This window comes from Elephas maximus, chromosome 4, assembly GCF_024166365.1.
Source record: "Elephas maximus indicus isolate mEleMax1 chromosome 4, mEleMax1 primary haplotype, whole genome shotgun sequence".
Lineage (NCBI taxonomy): Eukaryota > Metazoa > Chordata > Mammalia > Proboscidea > Elephantidae > Elephas > Elephas maximus.
In genome coordinates, this window is record NC_064822.1 from 168,602,870 (window position 1) to 168,611,141 (window position 8,272).

Consider the following 8,272-nt stretch of genomic DNA (forward strand, 5'->3'; position numbering starts at 1 on the left):
TAGGTGCTGCTGCTGCTGATGTTCTATAGAAAATTTCAGAATATAACCCACGCAGAAGATAAACATGAAGATTGGTACTGTACCATTGTTTATTTTTTTGATTTAGTTTCTCCTTTCAACTTATCAAGTCTTGCTTATAGTAAGTGCTAGCAATTCTTTAATATGAAAGAGGATATGAAGTTTAATTTCCACCTCTGAGGATTATTATTGTTATTTTTGATGACGTCTGCCACTTCATCTAGACTTCTCTAAAATGGAGTATCTATGCTTGCTTTTTATTGTTGGAGGCCTATGCTCAGTAATCTTAATAATCTAAGGTTTGTTGTAAAAAAAAAAAAAAAAGGTTTGTTGTGTTAGTTAATAATTGCTTGAGAGTAATGAAGATGCACAGTTGAGGCACTTAAACATATTGGATGATTTAGTTTTCTTATGCGAAGAGGAGTGTTGGGATAATCAGTGCGATCCAGTGTGGTAGCTCCATGGATCACCAGTGACACAATTCACTCTGTTTTTCTTTTTGGCCATACTTAGTACTAGCTTCCATTTTGAAAGTCACCCTAATGGTTGCTGCAAGAATCATCACATCTGTATTCCCGACGGGAGGAATGTGTAAAGGTAGAAAGGCAAACGGGTACTGGCCAGCTGAATCAGCAGCTTCTTCTAAAGAGCTTTTTGGAAAGTCCCACAAGTGATTCTGCCTACCTCTCATACAATCAGCCCTAACTGCAAAGGAAGCCAGGAAGTGTTTTTTAGCTGGATCAAATTGGCACCCAAAATACCGTTGTGGTTGTGTCTTTTCTCCTGCAGAGCAGCTGGTGGGTTTGAACTGTGAACCTTTTGGTTAGCAGCCTAGTACTTAAACATTGTACCACCAGGGCTCCTCCTGAGGTGGTATTAGTAAGGAAAATTAGGGGTATGGCTATTGTGTTTGTAGCTAACAGTCTTGGCCATGGCCTAGCAACTATCATCGTTGGTAAGCTGCACCAAAAAACTAAAACATCTGTTGCTGTCGAGTCGATTCTGACTCATAGCAACTCTATAGGGCAGAGTAGAACTGCTTCATAGGGGTTCTAAGAACCAGCTGTTGGATTTGAACTGCTTACCTTTCGGTCAGCAGCTAAACGCTTAACCACTGCACCTCCAGAGTTCCTGGTAAACAGTGGGTAGGTGGAAAAACTTTGCTGCTTTAAGAGGGAGACTGCTGAGAAGCATTCATGAATATGATTTAAATTTAGCTATATAGAAAGCTAGAAAAACACACTTCCTAGCTTTCTGAAGGAAAAACTGGTTAGGTTAATGAAGGACTTTTGGTAATTTTTTTTAGCCATAATCAGCTAAATATTTCCTGTGCCCTAAAGGATCGTTTATCATTTAGTCAGGAAAGAAAAACCAGGCATATAGTCCCATTACCTGTGGCCATGGAGTGGGTTCCGATTCATAGTGACCCTATAGGACAGGGTAGAGCTTCCCCATAGGGTTTCCAAGGCTGTAATCTTTATAAGAAGCAGGTTGCCACATCTGTCTCCCGTGGAGCGGCTGGTAAGTTTGAACCACTGACCTTTTGGTTAGCTGCGGAGCACTTAACCACTGCGTTACCATGGCTCCTTAGGCACATGGTAGGTACCTCATACATTCTACTGAAATGAATCAGATTGACCTATATTTCTTCAGCAGAAGTCCATTCTGTGGTTTCCTTATTAATCCAGAATAACATTACACAAGTGTGGATGATTAATGCCGTTTGATGATGGGTGTCATCATGCACACTAGAATCATTTCTTTGTAGTTGAGATTTCTTGTTTTAAAACATGAGTTCAACATTTGCTAAGTACCCATTTTAATAAAGTAATTCATATTGAGTGAGAGATCTAAGTCCTCTTTTTTGCTGACTGTTCTTTACCAAGCATGATGTCCTTCTCCAGGCACTGGTCCCTCCTGATAACATGTCCAGAGTATGTGAGATGAAGTCTCGCCATCCTTGTTTCCAAGGAGCATACTGGCTATACTTCTTCCAAGGCAGATTTGTTTGTTCTTCTGGCAGTCCATGGTATTTTCAGTATTCTTTGCCAATACCATAATTCAAGGCATTAATTCTTCAGTCGTTATTCATTGTCCAGCTTTCACATGTGTATGAAGTGATTGAAAGTACCATGGCTTGAGTCAGGCACACCTTAGTCCTCAAAATGACGTCTTTGCTTTTTAACATGGAGAGGAGAAGGACTTCATTACCACCAAGCAAGAAGAGCCAGGAGTGGAGTGTGTCCTTTGGACCTGGAGTCCCTGTGCTAGGAACTCATAGGCCCAGGGGAAGATTGATGACAAGAACCTTCCCCAAGAGCTGACAGAAAGAGAAAGCCCTCCCCTGGAGCCTTTCTTCTAACTTCCTAGAGTGTGAGGGAATAAATTTTTGTTTGTTAAAGCAATCCACTTGTGGTATTTCTGTTATAGCAGCACTAGATAACTAAGATAAGTAGTTACTTTTGGGGGTAAGTGGGTGTAGAGATTAAGACCAGGCACACAGAGTTTAGGGTGGCTACAGAAGTTCTATTTCTTGATCTAGGTGGTGGTTGTTTTACCTTACAGCGACTCATTAAGCTATACAGTTGTGCGTGTGTGTGTGTGTGTTTTCTTGCACTTCTGTTTTTTTACAATAAAAAAGCAAAAAAAAAAAACTACCAGATATTTATTTGCATATATGTGTATTGGTAAAATATGAATTCCTTTATTAAGATGTGTACTTAACAAATGTTGAACTAATGTTTTCAAACAAGAAAACTGAACTATAAAGAAATGATTCTAGTGTGCATGATGACATCCTTCATCAGATAGCATTAATCATTCATGCTTGTGTAATGTTAATTTTCCCTTTTGCCACGACCCTAGAACTCTCCATACCTGATGATTGCCCTATGATCATTATTGTTTGAACATGTTCCTTTCCAGAGAGTAGGCTTTGGATAGTTATGACTGCTGAAGATAATATTTACAAAGATTTGAACAGAAGATATTTTTATCTCCAAATATATGGGGAAAGGAGGAGGTTAAGAATCTGAAGCTGAAGAATTGGCCTGGTTTTAGTTAAGCTATTTAGAATTTCAGGTAAGAGTAATGTCCAGGCTTGTTTGGTTATGGCCATTCTATTGGGTACATTGGTGGTTTAGTGGAAGAATTCTCACCTTCCGTGAGGAGGCCTGGTTCCATTCCTGGGCAATGCCCCTCATACTCATGTGCAGCCATCATCTGTCTGTCAGTGGAGGCTTAAGTGTTGTTACAATGCTGAACATATTTCAACAGAGCTTTCAGAGTAAGATGGACTAGGAAGAAAAGTCTGATGCTCTACTTCTGAAAATCCGCCAATGAAAATCCTGTGATCACAATGGTCCGATCCGAAACCAATTATGGGGATGATGCAGCACCCAACAGTATGTCTTTGTGTTGTGCATGGGGTTGCCATGAGTCAGGGGCCAACTTGATGATGGCTAACAACAGCAACAACAACAACATGGGGGCAAAGAGAAGGCCTAGGTCCCAGTCCTTCCAAGATGAGGATGTTCAGTAGGCTTCCAGGGACATCTTTCAGAATTTTGCTTGCTCTCAAGCAACCGTCTTTATGTTTTCTAAGAAAGGCTCTGACTAGGCAGCGTGGTGTTGCCTTGTAAACAAAAGCTCATGCCAAACAACTTCAGACACATTTGACTTTGTATTAATAGCCACAGTGTAGATTTCTGTAAGGGCAACTCACCCATCACAGTAATGAAAAATGAGAAAGTGCCAGTGATGCTGTGGTTACCATTGATTTTTTTCCTCTTTAATTTGAGAGGATCGTTCTTTCTGGAGACTCCCCCTTGACATGGACCATCAGTATGGAACTCTGAAGCTCTTCATTGATGGAGTTGGTCTCCGAGCTGGCATCCACCCAAGCCAGGAATAGACTGCAGTACATTTATTGAGAATGACACAGTCCTTGATTGTGTGTCTAATCCTTGACCTGCATTGTTTCCACCACACCAAATGGCTCTGCCTTGAAGTATTATTTCTCCTACTTCCTCTGCTTCTTGTAAAACTTCTTTTCCTCATACAATTTCACTTTGTTCTGGAGGATTTGTAGAATTCAATGACTCTTCCAAGCCCAAAGGCTTAAATCTGGGCATCCCTCTCTCTTCCGTTCAGTTCCTTTTTCGAGATAGCATTGAGGCTACCACCACGTTTGCTTAATACTTAGTTATAATTGTTATGGTGGGTAATGGTTATTTTATTTCAATCTTGACTTATATATTTTTTTTTTATTCTGACTATATTTTTTAGGAATACAGCATTCTAGTTTTGTAACAGAATACTTTAAGTGGGAGGTATTAGGACAATAGAATGTAAGAGATAACCTTAGAAAGAATAATAGTTCTAAGTTGACCATCTCCCTATATTCATATATAGGCCTACTTTCTTTCTGTGTAGTTAAGTTACAACACTTGGAGTGCTACTTATAACGTTAACACCAAAGAGGTCAGTTTTTCCACACTGTCTCCCAGAAAAGATCAGGAAGTGCAGTTAAGGTTCATGAAAATTTAAGCTTGAAGTTTAGAAAACTCAAAACAACCCAAACCCTCAAACATTCAGTTTGGTTTGAATCTTGGACAAAGGTTTGCTATGCAGCGAGTGGAGTCATTCCAGTTTAAGGGCTGTAGTAACTTCATTTCAGGGCTAGTGATGGGGAAATTATGAAACCATAACTTGGATCACATTTTAACAAAACCAAGAAACAAAAACACTTACTGGGGATTCTGCATGGGAAAGGGGGCCTACCTCGCTCCAATTGCTGCTATTTTACTGTGGCAGCTCCTTTTACTATAGGAATTATGAAACTGTTCTTTCCAATTTCTTCAGAGAGTGTTGACTTTTGAAAGCAATTTCGTTGCCTGCGTCCAATTTATAAGCCTCCTGATGTGCACAACAGGGAAAGATCTTTCATAGGTGATTAAATCCAACGGGGTTAAGGCCTGTCGTAGTGTTCTTCATGGTCAGCTTTTCATTTCAAAAGTCATCCCAGGAGAACAACTTTAGTTCTTTACCTAGTTGACTTCTGAAACAAATTTCCACTTCAAAGAGAGCCTGATGATTTTAGACCCTATCCTTTTTGGATACAATTTATTTGTTCCAGGGATAAGAATTCAATTTAATGACGATTTATTGAGTGACTTCGTTATATCTGGCACAAGAGAATATATTTCAGGCAGGGGGTATACAACAAAGAAAAAAAAAGTCTTCAATAAGTTTATAGACGAGTCCATAGTAAACAAAGAAAACATCTTAAGACAAATACAAAAACCAATATAAAAAGGATTCATTCTGAAATAATTTCAAAAACTTCAGTTGATCTCTAAACATACCCAGTTGGATATCTAACTTCATTTACAGTTGCTCTCTTAATCAGATATACTGGAGAGGAAAATGAGATTGAGCTCCCACTCTGCAGATGTGGAAGACAGCTTTGAGGAGGAGAGAGTCACCAAGGTCTGTGGAAGTTCCAAAACACACAATGGCAAAGAATTTTAGAAAGATTTGAGGTCTCAGAGCACCCAGAGATACTGAGAAGCTAATACTATGCATATTCTTATTTAGGTAGAGACTTTGATTTGCCAGATAATGGAAGTGACCCAACTGACAGTGTTCTAGTTAGCAAGTAGCATAAATATCCCACAAGATATCCAGATTCTTACCAACCGAATGGTTGTCTTCATTGTGAATATTTTTAGTTAGCAATGTTAGTTGAATTATATCAAGGATTCGCTCTCATTTTAAGTGGTTGTTTCTGCTAATCCATGAAATCACGTTGCTGTGAAATTTGAACTAATTCACATGAAATTTGATGTGACTCACAAGCCAATGAAATGTGGTTCATGATGTTTGTTGTAACTTGAAAATTTTCTTTCTTGCATTTCTTTTGGAATTAAATATTGTTTTAAACATCTTTCCTTAATGACACCAATATCTGGTTCCTTTCCTCCTTTATATTTGTACTTTAGAACTATAGGAAGCAAAAGCCTGTTTCTTAGAATGTAAATAAACCCAGTTAACTTTCCAAAATTTGGAGATTTCCTAGAACAATTTTATGAACTAATAATGATGTAATAATGACTATAGTTAGCAGTGGAACTATAGGAGTATTACAGTCTTTAATAACTTGTGATTTTGTAGTTTGATTCTCAATATTTATAAAAGCTATTAATGGACAATCAATACTGTATAGGTTCCTGTGCTTAAGGAGTTAACCAATGACTGATGAGATGAAATAAACCTGAGCATTTAAATGCCTACTAAGTGGCAGGAAATATAATTTCCAGATGGGATGGTCAGAGGACTCATGGAGGATGTGTGACTTGTGTTGGCTTTTGAAGGGTATTAGAATTTGGAGAAGAGTGAGTAGGCTGTTTTGGATGTGAGAGATTTTTGCGTCAGAGACAGGAAAATGCAAGGCATGTGCAGGGAACAGTGAGAAGATACCTTTCCTGTGCTTAAACATATAGTTAATGTAGGAAAGTCGTGGAAATTGGAATTTGAAAGGTAGGAAGAAACCAACATCTAAAACTGAACTTACGATCTTCCCCCACCCTACACCCCAACCGACTACAAAAACAGAACATAAATAGACAACAACCAGGTCCTCTCTGGTGTTCTCTGTTTCAATAAATGACATGACTCACTACCCAGCTGTTCATGTTGGAAAACTTGGGGTCATCATTGACATCCCTTTTGTCTTCATTTCTTTTGTTTCATCCTTCACCAAATCTTGTGGACATACTTCTCTCTATATCCACTGCCCACCGTAGTTGAAGCCACTGACACCTCTTATATTGCTACCTGAAATAACTTAATAACTTCTCAAGTGGTCCCTTTGTATCTGCTCTTGCCCCCAACAACAGCCCGAGTGACCCTTTAAATCCACAGATCTGACCCCTGCCACTCCCCTGTTCAACATCTTCCAGTGGCCTCTTGTTTTGTTTAAGCCCAAATCCAAACTCTGTAACAGAAGTGCCATTTCCCTTAAGGCTATGGTCTGCCCGCTGCATACTCCTCCAGCCCCATTTCAGACCACTCCTCATGCTCACTGAGCTCCATACTTTCAGGCCTATTTTCAGTTGAAGACGCCAAGTCTCTTTCAACTCTGGGTCAAAGTTTAATGTTACTCCCTCAGGAAAGCCTTCCCTGACCATCCCTAACCCTGACTATTTTTCTTTGATAACACCTGTCATAACTGTCATGAAATGATTAGTGTCTTTTAATATCCCTCTCACACTAGGCTCTAAACTCCATGAGGGCAGGGGTTGCGTGCTTTCTTCATTATTTCATCAAGTCAGAATCAGGCTCGGTCTCTAGAATACAGTAAGGATAAAGGGAAGTAATTTGTTATTTGAGTGTTGTTTAAAAGCTTAAGAGATCTGTGTATATTTGAAGACAAGAGGGAAGGGGCCTATAGAAAGAAAAAAGAATGAAGGTACTGTGGTAGAAAGAAAACCTTAGAAGTTGGAAGCTCAAGACAATGAGATCAGGAACATAGGGTATTTTTACAGCATCTAAGTGAAGTGTGTAAGCCTCTATTATAAACTGGATTATCAGTGTATGTCACAATGAGTATTATAATTGTCAACTAAATGTTCATGATCTCTGGTTGTAATTTTCTTCACCTGTAGTTAAAAAAAAAAAAAAAATCCATTGCCATCAAGTTGATTCTGACTCATAGCGACCCCATAGGACAGAGTAGAACTGTACTGTAGGGTTTCTAAGGAGCAGCCGGTAGATTCGAACTGCCAATCTTTTGGTTAGTGATCGATCTCTTAACCACTGCGTCACCAGGGCTCCTCACCTGTAGCAAGTATACACAAAAACATAATTGCAATTTGAAGGGTGGAGAGCATCACACTGTGGGCTTTCTCTTCACGATAGGGATCCATCAATCTCAGGATGGAGTGAGTTTCTGGGCTTACAATATCTTGTCAGTTTGATAACCTTTTCTTTAAATATATTATGATCATTGATTGTGTTTTTGTCTGATCTTACTTTCAGCTTGAGTCAACTCTGTCTCTTTAAGATGTTGGCAAATACATAGTCTTATGTATTACATGCTGCTTTTACTTGTCAAGGTTGTCAGAAATGTGGGATTATTTGCTGGTTCCTCTGAATAAGTTGACCACATTCCTTAGCTGGCCCTACTTGGTCTAGATTTATATATTTTTTTCTGGTGTAATTATTAGTAGCTCTCTTTTCCTCTTTCAGGAGT